Source organism: Notolepis coatsorum, assembly GCF_963971535.1.
Source record: "Notolepis coatsorum genome assembly, chromosome: 10".
Taxonomy (NCBI): Eukaryota; Metazoa; Chordata; class Actinopteri; order Aulopiformes; family Paralepididae; genus Notolepis; species Notolepis coatsorum.
In genome coordinates this window covers 100,820,581-100,840,301 of record NC_140174.1, presented here as the reverse complement: position 1 = coordinate 100,840,301, position 19,721 = coordinate 100,820,581, and the positions used below count along the sequence as shown (strand labels likewise).

The 19,721-nt window shown below is 47.8% G+C and overlaps 1 protein-coding gene across 1 annotated transcript in view; it reads right to left on the bottom strand.

Moving 5' to 3' along the window:
- The window catches only part of lhfpl2b (LHFPL tetraspan subfamily member 2b), a 33,127-nt gene extending 13,835 nt beyond the window's left edge, over positions 1-19,292 (bottom strand). Inside the window, exon 1 of the mRNA XM_084322463.1 lies at positions 19,152-19,292. The gene's annotated coding sequence lies outside the window, so the exon portion shown is untranslated. The remainder of the gene's footprint in view (positions 1-19,151) is intronic.
- Positions 19,293-19,721: the final 429 nt, after the last annotated feature.

The following is a 19,721-nucleotide window of genomic DNA, read 5'->3' as shown; positions in this document are numbered from 1 at the left end:
CTGTACAGTTTCAATTAATCATATTTCATATCTAAATCATAATATCTCATTGCTAAATATATGCAATATATAATCTAATAATCCAATAATCTAAATCTAATATATAATATAAAAATGCTAAATGCATGGGTATTTTATTTTGTCTTTAATGTTAGCTTGCAAACTCAAATACTGTCTTGGTAAGCCTCATAATGAATTGTTTGGGGAAAAAAGAAAAACATTGTGATGTGTATCGCCGAAGGGTCAGAAAATATCGTGATATCATATTTAGGCCATATCGCCCAGCCCTACATCAGGGTCCCCCATTTTCAATTCATAATGAATTGTAAGTAAGGGTGCAACTTGCTCCGTGCAATCCATTCTTTGTGGATCTAGTGTCTGAAATAAAGTTGAATTGAATAATGACCCTTCCTTCTTCTTTTTTTTTTTTTGATCCACTTTTTTCTCCCATTTTCTATATTTTTCTCCCATCCCAATTTCGTATCATCCAATTCAACCCTCCCCTGTCACGAACGCTGTTTCTTGCCTCCCACAAGCCGGCTGCAGTGAGGACTAAGTCATACATAGCACAAGTCCCCTCCGGTACTTGAGGTAACAGCAGTCGCATCTTTTCACCTGCGCAGCTCGACCTCTCAGTGTCGAGGAGTAACGCGTGGGAGGCTCACGCTGCCCCCGACACTTCCTGATTCTACTGCGCAGGCGCACCAACCGACTTGTAGGAGTCGCTTGTTCACAACGTTCGATCCCCACCCTTCAGTTTTTCCCTCCCCGTAATACGGCCAATGTGTATTACTGCGGACGACCAGCCAAACTGAAAAACAATGTGGAGAGCTGGATTCGAACACGCGAATCCTAGCGTCTCCACACTGGTGGCGAGTGCCTTAGACCACTACACCACCTAGCCGCCACCCTTCCTTCTTCTTTTATAGTTTCCTTGCCGTCTCCAGAGTCACATTTGCCAATAGGGCCATCACACATGGACTGTATGTATAGATTCCAGATATGAAGGATGAATCCATGTGTTTTAAATGTGTACCTTTGCTTTTTTCCCTTTGCTTGCGTTTGGGCAACGGTGCTCATCGGTGTCTGTGGGCTAGGTTTTCCTGAGCCAAATGTGCTCCTTGCAGACTCACGTTTCCCTTTTTAGCTCTCGCTCCATTCTGACTGCACAGAGATTGCATGTTAATTAGAGATCGCATGGACATGGAGCTAAAATACACTGTCTGCATGTAATTACATAGCTTTGTGACTAAACTGAAGGAATGCAAGTCACTTTCTTTTTTACGCAGTTCGTGCTTGTGGCGTCTTACAATATAGCACATGCCCCGTCCAGTTAGATTATGGCTAACGGTCAAAATAATTTAGCTATGGTTGCTCTTCATATCTTCTACAGAGGAAACAGTTCAGAGGGACAGGAAGTGACAGCTGCTGATGTAGTACACTGTGAAGATGTCTCCCGTGTAGACGGTTTCGATTAAAGACACACGGCAACATTTGGGGAAATTAGCATACTGTCTTCTCCAGAGAGAGACAAGAAGATAGATACCAGTTTCCTCTCTGTGCAGAGTGTGCGTTCAGTAGAAAGCTATCTGGCTGCATGTTAGTCTAGCTTAGCACAATGAATGGAAGCGGACATGACCGGTTAGCCTTCAGGAGAGGTGTTAGTTGGACAGTGCCTAGGCTAACCGGTCATGTCCGCTTCCATTCATTGTGCTAAGCTAGGCTAACATGCAGCCAGATAGCTTTCTACTGAACGCACAGAGAGGAAACTGGTATCTATCTTCTTGTCTCTCTCTGGAGAAGACGGTAAGCTAAAATGTTGGCATGTTCCTTTAACACCCTGCTTGGCATCCACTCATACCAAACATTCTTCTGCTAAACCAGAACAAAGAGGAATCCAGTTGTATCGAGATGAATCAGGAAAAGGGGAAGTTATTTGTGGTTTCTGAGGAAAAGCAGTTCTAAAGAACAGAGAAAATATCCCATATCGAGACAGGTTTTGTTCAGCTGTGGCCCATTCCAATAGAGACAGAAACATATGGAGCTATTGACGTGGTCAATATTGCACGCATTGCAGTCTGTAAAGCGTTCATCGTCCACATACTGGCCTGTGCAATTCTAGTTTGGAATTCTACGCCCCACACAGTGACCCAAAGGACTGCTTATTGTTACTTTGTTACTAAAGTTTCCTCCTTACAATACAGCCCATGATGGTGGTGGTCTCTTGCAACCAGGGCACGAAATAAACTTTTTGACTCACCGGCCAGTGGCGGGTAGATGGGAAGAATCTACCGGCCAAGCATATTTCTTACCTGCCAATTTCTTTTTGATTAAAAAAATATATATATTTTATATAAATTATTTTTATAAAATATATATTATATAATCATACTTGTAGTTGTATTATCTGCGAGACATCGCCACCACGCAACAAGTCAAAATGCTCGCTATCTGCAAACAACTCCACTGTCTGTGTGTATACTCGAGTAGCCTCCAGCTCCAGCAAGGATTCTCCGGCGCTGCAGCTGGACCCTATACTCTACATTCAGCATGCAAGGATTCTCCGGCGCTGCAGCTGGGCCCTATTGGTATAACGTTACGGTTCTTTGGTCAAATCACATTCAGCAAGCCCTCAGCTAGAATACGCATTGAATCAATGTTATAAGACATTGATATCAGGAGCTATCTGTAGCTACTGCTAGCCCGCTAGATAACGTTAAGACAATTTAGTTTACTGGGACATAGATCTAACGTGAGTTAGCTAACGTGAGCTAGCTAACGAGGGAACGGAGGTATTATGCACTCGAGTCGACTATTGCTGGAGCATTTGTTGATATCAGCAGCTATCAGTAGCTAGCCAGCTAGATACCGTTAGACAATGCCTCGTCATGTATTAAACTAAAAGTGAATAGTTGACTGGGTCATTGTTTAAACAGTAACGGTAGCTCATGGAGGTCCGCTCTAGACTAGAGCAGACTGCCTCTGTGTTGATACGAGCAGAAGCCAATAGTATCCCGCTGCAGGGCTGGGCGGATATGACTAGTTGCCACGTTTTTTTTCAAAATAAGAGTATCATACGAACCGAATGTTGCTAACTGCCTGTGCCATCGATATGATGACTGGAGCTGCGCTTGGGGCAGAAATGAGACCCGCACAGGATTTTCAAAATAAGAGTATCGTTATGAACTACACGCCACACGGCGGGCAGACCTCTCAGTGGCACGCGCCAAACGTAAAAACTGACAGCGGGTGGCGGGCTCTAATTTCGTCCCCTGCTTGCAACACACCCCTCATTCTGCCACACACACACTCACTCTTTTCAACTCTTGTTTATACCAACCATCACAATTACAGAAAGATGGCTTTTGAAAGAGTGTTTATGTGCGCTGTGTGTTTTGAATATGTGTGTTGTTGGGCGTGCGTGCACATGTGTCTGTGGTTGTCCATCCATCCATCCATCCATCCATCCATCCATCCATCCATCCATCCATCCATCCATCCATGCGCGCGTGTGTATGCATGCATTAGCGCTTGTCGCCAACCGCCCAGGCTTACAGTTCCAGTCTCCCTGTGGACATCGGAGTCTCCTGTCTAGTACTGATTATAGCCCATCCTGGCGGAGCACTGAGCTGCCTGTTGAGACTACAATACCCACAAATTAACAGCTCTCGCTCTCTTGAAAACTACAGGGAGAGAGTCTAAACACACCTTGTCTGGGCAGAGTCACCAGGCACCCCCTGTGATCTCGGCTCTCTCTAACCATCTTACGGGAAATCTCCTCGCTCAAGCCTCATCATGGCTTTCTTTCCTCTCAGTCAGGACGACACTCAAAGAGAGAGAGAGAGACGGAGACAGAGAGGAGGAGGTTTTTCAGGCTGAGGAAACTATGGGTTCCGCCGATATGATGTTATGCTAATGATTGATATGGTAAATGGACTGCATTTATATAGCTCTTCTTTTATCCAAAGCGCTTTATAACCTATGCCTCACATTCACCCATTCACTCACACGCCAACGGCGGAGGCGACCATGATGCGAGACACCAATCTGCTTATCGGGAGCAGTTAGGGGTTAAGTGTCTTGCTGGGAGGAGCCAGAATCTAACCGGGAACCTTCCGATTACCAGACGACTGCTCTACCTCCTGAGTCACTGTTGCCCGCATATTTGTGGAGGAAAATAATACCTTGTTGTGTGTGTGTGTGTTTTTGTGTATGTATATGTGTGTTTGCGTATGCATCTGTGTGTGCATGTGTGTGTGCGCGTGCACATGCGTGTGTATGTGCATACACCGCACTTGGCCAGTGGTGCGGCGAGTATCCCGGAACTGATGACTACTTTCCCACCAGTTCCCTGGGTTTTGAACAAACTCCTGGGAAAGAGATCAAACAACACTTCCTCTGCGAGGTCAAGGCTCTCTCTGTGTTTACGCGTGAGCTGGGGGGAGCCGAGCCTTGCACTTCACAGTCCATCGATGGCTCGGAATCATTCGGACTTATTCATGTCGGTGTTAAAGAGTGGATGAATTACGATGAAGGCACAGAGATTCAGAGGTCAGCCAGATAGAAAATCTCACTACCTCCTGGGTCGGCTCCTCTAATAGATATGCATCTTCACACTGGCAGATCTTTGTTTACACTGCTCACGCTCTCTCTCCGGCTGTGTGTGTGTGTGTGGCGGAGGGGGTCCTCTGGTCTCTGTTATAGATATGTATCACCGTCACAATATGAATTGAAAATGGGGGACCCTGATGGAAACAAGACAAACGTCTTTCTCTGGTCTGCATCCCTTAACAATTGTGTGTATTGAGCCGTACTGTATTGTACCCATTCTGCAATCTGTTAAATAAAGTTTTCATGCATTCATTCACAATACCAATAGATCACGGTGTCTTATGCATACTTCATGACGCCTCCATAATGCTGAGTCGGACAGATGAACCAGCAGATACATTAGCAGATGAAAGACAGATCGGGAACTAGGGATGGATACCGTTCACATTTGAACCGATACGGTACCGGTACCTGTGAATCGATACCGGTACCCAACGGTACCTTTTTTCTGTACTTTAGTCTCTAAAAATGTAATCTACCTACCTCAGTTGTAAAAAAAAAAATCCAAACTTCAAATAACCACACTTTCGACAGTTTTCAGCTTGCCATTGCCCCGACTGCTTTGTTGTTGAATCAAGTCAAATCCTAGGTAAGCGTATATTGTGCGTGTGAACGTTGACAAGAAAAGAAAAGTTAAAAAAAAAAGTGTACAATTTTCAAAAATAAAATACAAAATTTAAACGGTATCTCACGTGAATCGATACTCTGTAGTACCGACGTGTTTCGGTAAGTACCTTTAAAAGTACCAAATTCGGTACCCATCCCTATCGGGAACACGTGGTACTCAATCTGATCTGGCCCCACTCACTCATTCACTCACTCACATTGCAGTCCGCTCTGCACTCCTGGACGCGTGAATATTAAAGGCAACCAACTTGTGTTCAGCTTTTGGGCTTTGATTATACACGAGTGAATCTGGTAGTTGGTTGTTAAAAACGCGAAACATAATAACCGCGCTGCCGCTCGCGCGCGCTCCTTGGATTTCATTTGGGACGTGGGACGACTGCGCTTGCCTGCGCGTGGGGGCGGGGCCAATCAGAGAAAAGCCGAACACAAGTTGGTTGCCTTTAATATTCACGCCTCCTGGACAGACAGGAAAACAGCAGCTACTGAGGATCACACTGTGCTGCCAACTTACACACAGGATAACGACCCCAGAGGTCACCAAGCCCACATGAACATCCTCAGGGTTGGTTCCCACTCTTTTTGAGAAATAATTTTCCAGGACATTTCCAGTAGTTTTTCTTGATAATCCAGGACAGCACTTGCTCACAAACGGTCATATCATTTTACTGGTAGGCCTAGTGTCGACACATTTAACCCCAGTTTTATTCCTCCTTTTTTTTTTTGTTGTTGCAGGGTTCATGGTGAGTTGTCTGAGATGAGATATGAGATATATATTTCATTTTAAGAATTTGTAAAGGATAGGCAAAAATAAGCATGTGCTTCAGCCTATTTCTTTTTTTCGGTCGTTGATTTTGGATTTTGTGTGTGAGCTTGCCTTATTATGTACATTTGTGATTTTCTATTTTTATTTTTTTGCAAGTCCACATGGGTGTTTTTGATTTGTCTGTAAATAAGGCCGTAAAATAAAAAACTTCATTCATTCAACTTGATTCATTCACATTCATTCCAGGTGACTGCTACATCCATCACAAAATGTAGGTTTTGTAGTCATTGCGGTTAGGATTTTAGAGCACTTTAAATAAGGAGAATAAGCATGTGCTTGTCAAATACCATGGCGGGCCAAAACAAAGGGAGCATGGGCCAAACTTGGTACTATCATAATCCTACCAGTTGAGTTTCAAACCAAATACACACCTAGGGGCTAAAATACAATTCAAGATTTCCAGGACAACATACGATGTTTTCCCGGATATTCTTTCACTTTTTGTAAATTTTCCAGCTTTTTCATGACTGGAAATCTAGTCTCTGAATTTCAAGGTTTTCCAGGATGAAACCCTGATCCTCCTTGCTGTTATAAGATACCATGTAGCTAACAGTTATAGTTAATAGTGAAACAGTTAATTATATCCAACACCAAGCGGAGTGAAAGTGTGTTGAAGGTTTGGTCGGGAAACCTGCTATGGCCAAATCGCCCATAGTCAATAAAACCTCTACTAACAATGCGTGTTATCAGTATAAGTCTGTGTGTCTTCAGTCTTGACGAGTAGCAGGGGGTGTGATACCTATGTGGGTCAGTGTGTTGGCGGTTACTTTATGGAGGCCACATGGAGGAGTGGGCTACGTTTAGAGTAATTGGTCTGGAGATATATCAGCCAACGCGTTGGCAGCGTGCCAAGGCGCCGAAGTAATGAGCGTTTGGATTGAGCCGGGCCACTGAAGTCCAAAAAAACTGTTTCTGGAGAGTTGAAAGAGAAAGGAGAATGAAGGAGGGGGGAGGGGGACGTCAGATCGTTTTGAAATCCAAGAGGCTGTTGACCCAGATTGCTCCCCGAAGAGGCCTTTTACAAACGAGCCGTTGGGAGTTTGATAGGAACAAGTCCGTTCATGGAAATGTAACCGTATTTCATGATTTACAATGAGTTCAGTTGGAAATGTTTTTGTTTTATTCCGACTTGATAATGGGCAAATGGCCTGTAAGAGGAACCCCACCTGTTTAGAGAAGCGGTTGAAGCGTCATTGAATCACCCCACCCAGATCAACCGATCTTCCAGGTGATCTCAGCCGGCAGGAATCCTTCAGTTCCTCAAGAGACACCCAGGCCAGAGACCTCGAGCCAAAGCTAACCATTTCTTTATGCAGCTGGGTCTCTGGTGTGGTCGCGCATTCGGATGAGCCAGGGCTAGGCCCCTCAAACCAAAACCAGAAAGTTGCGCCGCCTCACCGTCCTCTGTGGGGAACGGGCAGGACCCCTCCACACAGCTACATAAATAAAGAACAGACGGTGCGGACGGCAGGAGAGTTAAGCCACCGTGATTTCCCTCCGGGCGCGCAGGGGGAGAGAGAGTGGTGGTGAAGTCTGTGCAGGATCCCGGGAGAGATGAGAGCAGCGCGATAGCATTCTGACTCAGGCAGGACCAAACCTATCCCTCTCTCGTAAAAGAATGCATGAGTCTGAGCGCCGGGTGGAAGTGAGGGTGAGTGGAGCAATACCCAGTACAGCCCGAGAGCTGAATTAACACAAGCCACATACTGTAATAAAGATACTCATTACTCTCACTCTCTCTCTATTCACTCTAACTCTCTCTCTATTCTCTCTCTCTCTCTCTCTCCCTCTGTCTGCCCCCCCCTGCCCCCTCTTCACATAACCCGCTAAAGTTTTAACTTTTATAGTCGTTGGCAGCTACCACTCTTAACGGGAGGACTTCTGAATGCAGCCTTGCCTGGTCGCGTCCCCTTGACATAATGTAATAGAGTGGAATTGATCTCGTTGAGTTGTACAGCAGCCAGCGGGCGAAAGCCCCGGCTTTGGGGCGGAATAGGCTGCCATGCCCTGCGGCGTCTCGTTTCTAAAACCTCCGTCACAGCTCGTTTATCCCTTTCACAGAGACAACAAACATAAAGCAAAGCAGCTCCCTTTCCACCCGGTTTGATGGGCAGATCTTGAACCCTTGTGTGATATCCAAGCCTGCGTCTGTACAGTCGGGAGGCGTCTGCGTTGAACGAGAATAATGGCTCTCGGCACCAGTGGCGTTAGAGGACTAATGAGATACGTTGTCTGTATTACAATACCCCTGGTCGCCTCACCTGGTCACCTGGGGGGTGGGGGATTAGGGAGTTACACATCCACCTTCCTTCACAGTAGGGATGCACCGAAATTTCGGCACCGAAAGTTTTCGGCCGAAAATGGCAAAAAATTGCCTTTCGGCTTTCGGCCGAAAGAGTTTTTTCACCGAAAATATATCACCGAAACAGAAACAACCTTGCGTGTTGTTGTGATGATGTTGCGCTGTCGGGAGTCGCGCTGCCCCTATGTAAACTCTGCGCGCAACGCGTCCAACAAATGCGTCTTCAACATGCTTCCATATCCTCATTCACTATTATGCCCATCGCGGTAGGAGTGATCTATGCATATCATTCGCGTGTTGTTGTGATGATGTCGCGCTGTCGGGAGTCGCGCTGCCCCTATGTAAACTCTGCGCGCAACGCGTCCAACAAATGCGTCTTCAACATGCTTCCATATCCTCATTCACTATTATGCCCGTCGCGGTTAATCACTGAGTGATCTAATATGCATATTATTCACATTTTGACGCTGTCTACTGTGCCGAGTCAAGCGAGCACATTCAGCTGGGGACTAGAAAGGTGCGCTCAGTAGAACACAGATGTCCGCTGCGGCAGCCAGAGAAAATATGGAATTAATGTACTGTATGCATTCAGAAGTGCTGAATAAATGTTTTATGGACCCATAATAGTGATTATTTATTATTTAAGTTAAGTTTTGCCATAATCATATATTTTTCCATAATCATAATGTTCCACAACATTGGAAAAAAACTCTATTCTATGAATCATTTTCGGCCTTCGGTTTTCGGCCAACTGTTTTCTATTTTCGGTATCGGTTTCGGCCAAGAATTTCCCATTCGGTGCATCCCTACTTCACAGCATGCTTCACTACAGCGGGCACTAGGGCTGACCTTCGAAGCTTTTTTTGGCAATCGAAGCTTCGGGGCCGAGCTTCGATTTTAATTCGAAGCTTCGAATTAAAAAAAAAAAAATAAAGAATAATATTTTTTTTATTTATTTTTTTAATATTTTATTTTTAATTTTTTTTTTTTTATCTTATGTTGTGGGACTTGTACAGCACTTTCGTAAACTTTGTTGTTTTTAAATGTGCTCTATAAATAAAGTGGGTTGGATTAATTAATTAAGTAGCCCCTTTCGTGACTGTGACGCATCCAACAAGGTTTCACTCGGCTGTGTGATTTAATTCAAGGTGGATCGCTGTTGTCGTTTGAACAACTTCAGATTTCATGGGAACTACCAATCCCCCAAATCAAGAATGTTTAAGATGAATGAAGTAAGATTTTGATTATTTGAAATATGGCCTGTGTAGACTAAACTATGCACAGAATTATGTCAGTCTACAAGGTCCGGATTCTACATGGTCCGGCAATGTAGACCTTGTAGACTCCACTACAGACCAATTATCAGTGAATGTTCATGCATTTTTAAGAAGGGCAACTTCCACAAAAAAACAAAGAACTCACCAAAACATCTCAGTAGCACCTTATCTAAATGTTATATTTCATATATGGAGATTCATATTTATTTATGTATTGCATGCATTTCTACATTTTATTTCCTATTTTGTTTATTCATCCCAGTATCTTTCTTTCTTATGTGTGGAATTCTACAAGGTGCGCGCACACACACACACACACACACACACACTTACATTTAGTCATTTAGCAGCTGACGCTTTTATCCAAAGCGACTTACAAGTTCTGTACGACAAGACAGCAAGAAGGGTACAACTCTATCAGCTGAGTAACAATGTTCATCAAAGTGTTGCGTGTTACAGTGTAGGTTAGTTTATTAGGACAAGTGCATGACAGTAAGGTTAGTCACGGTTAGATTTTTTTTTTTTATCATTTCAGATAATGGTTGAAGAAGTGAGTCTTTAGTCGACGGCGAAAGATTGGACGGGATTCGGCTGTCCTAACTGGGATGGGTAGTTCTCACTCACAAACACGCACGCACGCACGCACGCACGCACGCACGCACGCATTTTTTACTTCGATTTTTTTTTTTTTTACTTCGAATTTTTTTTTTTATGTTCGAAGCTTGTGCCATCGAACGAAGCTTCGAAGCTTCAAAGTATTTAAGACAGCCCTAGCGGGCACACTAAAAAACACACCTGATAAATGGTGTGTATAATAATAAATAAAAAGCAAACCTTCTAACTGTCTTTTTTACTATTATGTAGTATGTACCCTACCACTATGCTACTATACTTTCATGCTAATATGTCTATACTACTATGCACTCAGACTAGTGTAACACCCAAGCTCGATACTATTTGACTAACAACGCCACTCACTGACCCTTAGCTGCCAGAGATGTACCCCTCCTGGTGGCGTGTGGCTTTTTCCAAATCCAACAGTGCAAAAATGCGGAAGCATTCGTCACCGCACGTCACTACGGTAAAGCGCCTTTCTTTTCAGGCCCGCTTTGGGAGCTGTCGCGCGGAAATAGGCTGTCTATTGCCATTCTCTTTGACAAACTCTAACCTTAACCAGCTCCTTAACAGCGCCTAAACTTAACCGTTCTAACCTTAACCAACTCCGAAACAATGCCTAACCTTAACCTTAACCATGCCTAACCTTAACCATAGAAAGAATATTGCCATTCTCTTTGACAAACTCTAACCTTAACCAGCTCCTTAACAGCGCCTAAACTTAACCGTTCTAACCTTAACCAACTCCGAAACAATGCCTAACCTTAACCTTAACCTTAACCATGCCTAACCTTAACCGGTGAAAGAATACACGTTAAAAAAAAATCACGTTAAAAAAAATATATTTGACGGGATTCGAACTCACCAGCAACTAGCTGTAGGATCCACAGCCATGGCGTCTTGCCAATTGAGCTATTTCTGGATACTGAATTTGGGGCGGTGACTTATATATATTGTTAAGGCGGGATCTCATGCGCATGCGCGAGCACCTCGCGAGCACGCCGGCGCACGCACGCACCTGAGCGAGCACGCCGCCGCTGGGCGCTGCGTGAAGGAAAATGAAAGGCGCATTACCGCACGCCACTACGGTACCTCCGGTGACGAATGCGGAAGCATTTTTGCACAGTTGGATTTGGAAAAAGCAAAAGGCCTCCTGGTGACATCATGTTGTTCACAATCTGCAAGTCGCTTTGGATAATAGCGTCAGCTAAATGACTACATGTAATGTAAAATGAGGGAGAGAGGGGGGGGGGGGGGGGTGATGGGGTTGGTTGGTTGGGTGGATGAGGGGGATGATATAGAGAAGGAAAAAGAAAAAGAGTCAGATTCAACAAAGCGTGTTTATGTTACAGTGGATAAACAAACAGTCAACTTTTTTTCTACGAAAAGTGACAAAGAAAATGAGGGGGGGGAATAGTCCGCAGCTTACAGTTTATATGAGATCACTTCCTCCAGTTTAAATGAGGCTCTCTCATTCCCGGGACTGAGAGTATTATGACACAACCTCAACGGTTCTGTTTCAAGACCTCCTTCTCACTAACCATATCCATGTGAACCAGTACTTGTGTAGATCTCCATAGACAATGAATGAAAGGGGTTTACAAGGGCAGCAAGCACTTCCCATGGACACACAGAAGGCATCTGCACCCACTTCAACCAGTGTCAATCAAATGCTTTAGAATTAGTTTTGAGATTTATTTGACGAATCTGCACAAGTCACTATGAAACAATCCAAGCCGTTTAGAACATTTCAGCCCGTTAATTATTTAATAATCATAACCAACTATTTCTACAGACTGGCAGAACACCAGCAGGCAGATCAAAGACATCCTAATGTGGGGGTGAGGTTTTTGATGACAATGAGAGGAGGCCCAAAATGGTAAACAAAGTGAGAAGGACTCTGACATTGTACTGAAATGAACAATACAGCCCACTTCACTGGCACGGAAACACAAACACACACGCACACACACTGTTAAAAGGTTCCAGGCTAAACTCGCTCATGCAGTGGTTAATTGTATCAAAGCGCATGACTTCCCAGGAAAAGGTGTGTGTGTGTGTGTGTGTGTGTGCATGTGCCAAATACCTCAATACGATTGTCCCTCTCCATCTGTTGCAACTCAACTGGCAGAAGGCAACAGGCAACACAAAGGCATGCCGATACTGCCCCCCCCCCCCCCCCCCCCCCCCCCCACACACACACACACACACTCACCCTCTAACTCACAAAGAGATGCCGCCGTTAGCCCAGAATGCACTCTTTTTCATTCTCAAAGACAGGCATCCGCGGCCCCTAGCCCATTCAATCAGCCCCAAAACACCGGCCTCTCACTCTCCACTCTGACTCCACAGTGGCCCCCCCCCACACTTCTGACACCCAGAACACTCAGATCTCGTCTCACAAAGAGAGACATGACGTGGCTCCTTTTCCCCCCCCCATCCCTCTTCTTTGTCTTTCTCCTCTCTCCCTCTCTCTGGTCTGTCTTTCTCTTCTCTCCGGTCTGTCTTTCTCTTCTCTCTCTGGTCTGTCTTTCTCTCTTCTCTCTGGTCTGTCTTTCTCTCTTCTCTCCAGTCTGTCTTTCTCTTCTCTCCGGTCTGTCTTTTTCTTCTCTCTGGTCTGTCGTTCTCCCCTCTCTCCGGTCTGTCTCTCTTCTCTCTCTGGTCTGTCTTTCTCTTCTCTCTGGTCTGTCGTTCTCCCCTCTCTCTGGTCTGTCTCTCTTCTCTCTCTGGTCTGTCTTTCTCTTCTCTCTGGTCTGTCGTTCTCCCCTCTCTCTGGTCTGTCTTTCTCTTCTCTCTGGTCTGTCTTTCTCCCCTCTCTCTGGTCTGTCTTTCTCTTCTCTCTGGTCTGTCGTTCTCCCCTCTCTCTGGTCTGTCTTTCTCTTCTCTCTGGTCTGTCTTTCTCCCCTCTCTCTGGTCTGTCTTTCTCTTCTCTCTGGTCTGTCGTTCTCCCCTCTCTCTGGTCTGTCTTTCTCTTCTCTCTGGTCTGTCGTTCTCCCCTCTCTCTGGTCTGTCTTTCTCTTCTCTCTGGTCTGTCTTTCTCCCCTCTCTCTGGTCTGTCTTTCTCTTCTCTCTGGTCTGTCTTTCTCCCCTCTCTCTGGTCTGTCTTTCTCTTCTCTCTGGTCTGCGTTTCTCCACTTCTACGAGGCGATCGGACGTAAAGGAAGAGCACTTTCTTTTCAGGCGTGCGCATTGTAGAAAATGCACAGTCGCGAATACTTCATGTTTCCTTCTACTCTGGTGAAAAACAAACCATGTCCATCCGCTAAACGCAAGGTCGAGGTGACACGAAGGTCGCCGTGTGAATTGCTAATGGGGAAGCTCGGCCGGTGAAAAGAGAATTCCTGACCCGTTTACAGAGATGCTCGTCCCTCTCACCTTATTTAGTTTCATCGCAGATTCTCCTTGACCTTTACCGAGGAGAAAAATACTGAGAGACTTCCTGGTTTTGTTTAGTTTATGATGCGCCCCCCCCCCCCCCCACCTATGTACACACAGAGGGGAGGAGAGGATATCAGGCACCGCACGGTGGGTGGCTCACACCAAAGGCCTTCTTCCCCTCACCTCAAGGACGCTAACATTGTGCTAAAATAGAACTGTATAGGAAAGAAAGCAGACAGCGGGAGAGAGAGAGGGGGAGAGTAGAGAGACTGCTGTGTAGACATATGCACAGGACAGATTAAGGAATAAAAGCAATAAAAACAAAGTGCCATATAATCAGCATTTAAACTCATTCTCACGGGGCTGATTCCTGTAATGGGCGCCGGGCTGTGGTGCCAAACTACTAACACATGTTACGCACAGGGCCCGCTGCCCGCTGCCAAGCGCAACTGTGAAAATCTCACTTTCCTCGCGAAGAAACATCTCCCTGACTCCGCCGCTAGCTCTCTCTCTCTCTCTCTCCAGGTCTCCGCTAGCTCTCTCTCTCTCCAGGTCTCCGCTAGCTCTCTCTCTCTCTCCAGGTCTCCGCTAGCTCTCTCTCTCTCTCTCTCTCTCCAGGTCTCCGCTAGCTCTCTCTCTCTCTCCAGGTCTCCGCTAGCTCTCTCTCTCTCTCTCCAGGTCTCCGCTAGCTCTCTCTCTCCCTCTCTCCAGGTCTCAGCTAGCTCTCTCTCTCTCTCTCTCTCCAGGTCTCCGCTAGCTCTCTCTCTCTCTCTCCAGGTCTCCGCTAGCTCTCTCTCTCTCTCCAGGTCTCCGCTAGCTCTCTCTCTCCCTCTCTCCAGGTCTCCGCTAGCTCTCTCTCTCCCTCTCTCCATGTCTCTGTTAGCTCTCTCTCTCTCCAGGTCTCCGCTAGCTCTCTCTCTCCCCCTCTCTCTCTCTCCAGGTCTCCGCTAGCTCTCTCTCTCCCCCTCTCTCTCTCTCCAGGTCTCCGCTAGCTCTCTCTCTCCCCCTCTCTCTCTCTCTCTCCATGTCTCCACTAGCTCTCTCTCCAGGTCTCCGCCAGCTCTCTCTCTCTCTCTCCAGGTCTCCACTAGCTCTCTCTCTCTCTCCAGGTCTCCGCTAGCTCTCTCTCTCTCCAGGTCTCCGCTAGCTCTCTCTCTCTCTCCAGGTCTCCGCTAGCTCTCTCTCTCTCCAGGTCTCCGCTAGCTCTCTCTCTCTCTCTCTCCAGGTCTCCGCTAGCTCTCTCTCTCTCTCCAGGTCTCCGCTAGCTCTCTCTCTCTCTCTCCAGGTCTCCGCTAGCTCTCTCTCTCTCTCTCCAGGTCTCCGCTAGCTCTCTCTCTCTCTCCAGGTCTCCGCTAGCTCTCTCTCTCTCTCTCTCTCCAGGTCTCCGCTAGCTCTCTCTCTCTCTCTCTCCAGGTCTCCGCTAACTCTCTCTCTCTCTCTCTCCATGTCTCTGTTAGCTCTCTCTCTCTCTCTCCATGTCTCCACTAGCTCTCTATCTCTCTCTCCAGGTCTCCGCTAGCTCTCTCTCTCTCTCCAGGTCTCCGCTAGCTCTCTCTCTCTCTCTCTCCAGGTCTCCGCTAGCTCTCTCTCTCTCCAGGTCTCCGCTAGCTCTCTCTCTCTCTCTCTCTCCAGGTCTCCGTTAGCTCTCTCTCTCTCCAGGTCTCCGCTAGCTCTCTCTCTCCCCCTCTCTCCATGTCTCCACTAGCTCTCTCTCTCTCTCTCCAGGTCTCCGCTAGCTCTCTCTCTCTCTCCAGGTCTCCGCTAGCTCTCTCTCTCCCTCTCTCCAGGTCTCCGCTAGCTCTCTCTCTCCCTCTCTCCAGGTCTCCGCTAGCTCTCTCTCTCTCTCTCTCTCTCCAGGTCTCCGCTAGCTCTCTCTCTCTCTCCAGGTCTCCGCTAGCTCTCTCTCTCCCTCTCTCCAGGTCTCCGCTAGCTCTCTCTCTCCCTCTCTCCAGGTCTCCGCTAGCTCTCTCTCTCTCTCTCTCCATGTCTCTGTTAGCTCTCTCTCTCTCCAGGTCTCCGCTAGCTCTCTCTCTCCCCCTCTCTCTCTCTCCAGGTCTCCGCTAGCTCTCTCTCTCCCCCTCTCTCTCTCTCCAGGTCTCCGCTAGCTCTCTCTCTCCCCCTCTCTCTCTCTCCATGTCTCCACTAGCTCTCTCTCCAGGTCTCCGCTAGCTCTCTCTCTCTCTCTCCAGGTCTCCGCTAGCTCTCTCTCTCTCTCTCCAGGTCTCCGCTAGCTCTCTCTCTCTCTCCAGGTCTCCGCTAGCTCTCTCTCTCTCTCCAGGTCTCCGCTAGCTCTCTCTCTCTCTCCAGGTCTCCGCTAGCTCTCTCTCTCTCTCTCCAGGTCTCCGCTAGCTCTCTCTCTCTCCAGGTCTCCGCTAGCTCTCTCTCTCTCTCTCCAGGTCTCCGCTAGCTCTCTCTCTCTCTCCAGGTCTCCGCTAGCTCTCTCTCTCTCTCTCTCCAGGTCTCCGCTAGCTCTCTCTCTCTCTCTCCAGGTCTCCGCTAGCTCTCTCTCTCTCTCCAGGTCTCCGCTAGCTCTCTCTCTCTCTCTCCAGGTCTCCGCTAGCTCTCTCTCTCTCTCTCCAGGTCTCCGCTAGCTCTCTCTCTCTCTCTCCAGGTCTCCGCTAGCTCTCTCTCTCTCTCTCTCTCTCTCCAGGTCTCCGCTAGCTCTCTCTCTCTCTCTCTCTCTCCAGGTCTCCGCTAGCTCTCTCTCTCTCTCTCCAGGTCTCCGCTAGCTCTCTCTCTCTCCAGGTCTCCGCTAGCTCTCTCTCTCTCTCTCTCTCTCCAGGTCTCCGTTAGCTCTCTCTCTCTCTCCAGGTCTCCGCTAGTCTCTCTCTCTCTCTCTCTCTCTCTCCAGGTCTCCGCTAGCTCTCTCTCTCTCTCCAGGTCTCCGTTAGCTCTCTCTCTCTCCAGGTCTCCGCTAGCTCTCTCTCTCCCCCTCTCTCTCTCTCCAGGTCTCCGCTAGCTCTCTCTCTCCCCCTCTCTCTCTCTCCAGGTCTCCGCTAGCTCTCTCTCTCTCTCTCTCTCCAGGTCTCCGCTAGCTCTCTCTCTCTCTCTCTCTCCAGGTCTCCGCTAGCTCTCTCTCTCTCTCCAGGTCTCCGCTAGCTCTCTCTCTCTCTCCAGGTCTCCGCTAGCTCTCTCTCTCTCTCCAGGTCTCCGCTAGCTCTCTCTCTCTCTCCAGGTCTCCGCTAGCTCTCTCTCTCTCTCTCTCCAGGTCTCCGCTAGCTCTCTCTCTCTCTCCAGGTCTCCGCTAGCTCTCTCTCTCTCTCTCCAGGTCTCCGCTAGCTCTCTCTCTCTCTCTCCAGGTCTCCGCTAGCTCTCTCTCTCTCTTTCTCCAGGTCTCCGCTAGCTCTCTCTCTCTCTCTCCAGGTCTCCGCTAGCTCTCTCTCTCTCTCTCTCTCTCTCCAGGTCTCCGCTAGCTCTCTCTCTCTCTCTCTCCAGGTCTCCGCTAGCTCTCTCTCTCTCTCTCCAGGTCTCCGCTAGCTCTCTCTCTCTCCAGGTCTCCGCTAGCTCTCTCTCTCTCTCCAGGTCTCCGCTAGCTCTCTCTCTCTCTCTCCAGGTCTCCGCTAGCTCTCTCTCTCTCTCCAGGTCTCCGCTAGTTCTCTCTCTCTCTCCAGGTCTCCGCTAGCTCTCTCTCTCTCTCCAGGTCTCCGCTAGCTCTCTCTCTCTCTCTCCAGGTCTCCGCTAGCTCTCTCTCTCTCTCTCCAGGTCTCCGCTAGCTCTCTCTCTCTCCAGGTCTCCGCTAGCTCTCTCTCTCTCTCTCCAGGTCTCCGCTAGCTCTCTCTCTCTCTCCAGGTCTCCGCTAGCTCTCTCTCTCTCTCTCCAGGTCTCTGCTAGCTCTCTCTCTCTCTCTCCAGGTCTCCGCTAGCTCTCTCTCTCTCTCCAGGTCTCCGCTAGCTCTCTCTCTCTCTCTCCAGGTCTCCGCTAGCTCTCTCTCTCCAGGTCTCCGCTAGCTCTCTCTCTCTCTCCAGGTCTCCGCTAGCTCTCTCTCTCCAGGTCTCCGCTAGCTCTCTCTCTCTCTCTCCATGTCTCCACTAGCTCTCTCTCTCTCTCCAGGTCTCCGCTAGCTCTCTCTCTCTCTCTCCATGTCTCCACTAGCTCTCTCTCTCTCTCCATGTCTCCACTAGCTCTCTCTCTCTCTCCAGGTCTCCGCTAGCTCTCTCTCTCTAGGTCTCCGCTAGCTCTCTCTCTCTCCAGGTCTCCGTTAGCTCTCTCTCTCTCCAGGTCTCCGCTAGCTCTCTCTCTCCCCCTCTCTCTCTCTCCAGGTCTCCGCTAGCTCTCGCTCTCTCTCCAGGTCTCCGCTAGCTCTCTCTCTCTCTCTCCAGGTCTCTGTTAGCTCTCTCTCTCTCCAGGTCTCCGCTAGCTCTCTCTCTCCCCCTCTCTCTCTCTCCAGGTCTCCGCTAGCTCTCTCTCTCTCCAGGTCTCCACTAGCTCTCTCTCTCTCTCTCTCCATGTCTCTGCTAGCTCTCTCTCTCTCTCCATGTCTCCGCTAGCTCTCTCTCCATCTCCAGGTCTCCGTTAACTCTCTCTCCCCCTCTCTGACTCCAGGTCTCCGCTAGCTCTCTCTCTCTCTCTAGGTCTCCACTAGCTCTCTCTCTCTCTCTCTCTCTCTACAGGTCTCCCGCGAATCCCATCAGTTATCCATTTGGGAGGAGATGGAAATAGGTCTACGCAGCTAAATGCAGCCAAAGCCTTCGCTCTTTTTGGACTGGGACACTGGTTTACGTCTCTCTCTCTCTCTCTCTCTGACGTCGTGATCTGGGCAGCGGGATGGAAGCTGGCGGCCTCTGCGGTATCTGTGTAGCGAGGCAATTACCCCGGCATGCGTGGACAGGCTTCTATACTCCAATACAACAAAGGCGCACTGTGCTGCTCATAAACAATGCAGTCAAACCAATCGACCACTTGATTCTTGACAGAAGACGGTGTGAGAGAGAGACACGTTTGAGAAATGGAACTCAAGTAACACCTGGCACGGTGTGTGTGCGTGTGTGCGTGCACTCAGATCTGACCTAGTTGAAAATCCCCCAACACAGCGGTTTAAAACAGAAATGTCAACAAATGTTCACTTTGATGAACATTGTTACTCGGCTGATAGAGTTGTGCCCTTCCTGATGACTTGTCGTACAGAACTTGTAAGTCGCTTTGGATAAAAGCGTCAGCTAAATGACTAAATGTCATAAGAGAGGGGAAGTATTGTTTGATAACTCATGCAACGGATTTCACGTAAGTGCAAACGCTATGCTTTGATTTATAAAAACATAATTGAAAGACATAAACGGGCTACAACAAGGCAATAATAATAATAATAATAATAATAATAGTAGTAATAATACATTAAATTGATATAGCGCTTTTCACGGTGCTCAAATACGCTTTACTGTGTGGGTTCAAAACAGAAGAACAAACAAAACCAAAACAACCGATGGGTCAAAGAAAGGCGAGAGTGAAAAGTGAGTTTTGAGGTCTTACTTAACTTAATTAAAGTATGATGCATTGTCGCGATCGTTATTCGGTTACTTACGGAATTTGAAGGCGAATAAAAGTGTCGAGTTGTGGAGGTCGTACTGTTAAGTTGTTTTAGAATACTGGGTTTGTTTCGGGGCAGCCCTCTCTTCTTCCCAAACTCATTCAGTCCTCTTTCTTTAGTTCTTCCTCTCGTCACTTCTCCCTCGCACACAAGGCCAGCCCACCACCGTCTGACGTCTCTCCTCTCTCTCGCTGCGCCTCCCATCCCCCCTTTTGCCAAAAGGAAGAAAAGTTGCAGTGCTGATGAATTCCTGCTTTACGCACAACAAGCGCGCGTCTGTAAGTGTATGAAAAAGCATGTGAAATGAGCAGGCTATTTTTATTCACCAGCGTGTTGTTGTTGTTGTTGTTGTTGTTGTTGTTGTTTTATCTGTAAGCAGTATTATAACATGCAACATACCGGAGCTCCTCTCTGGTAAACAAGAATACCCTGTAGACTCTGGTGTGACGGATCATACTGGTCTGCGTTGTGTTTGATGTTAAATGAGAATGTCCCGAGGGGGAGTCGAACAGGGGGCTCCTGCGTCCGCGGGCGACGACACAGGCCGCTGCACTAAGAAGTGAA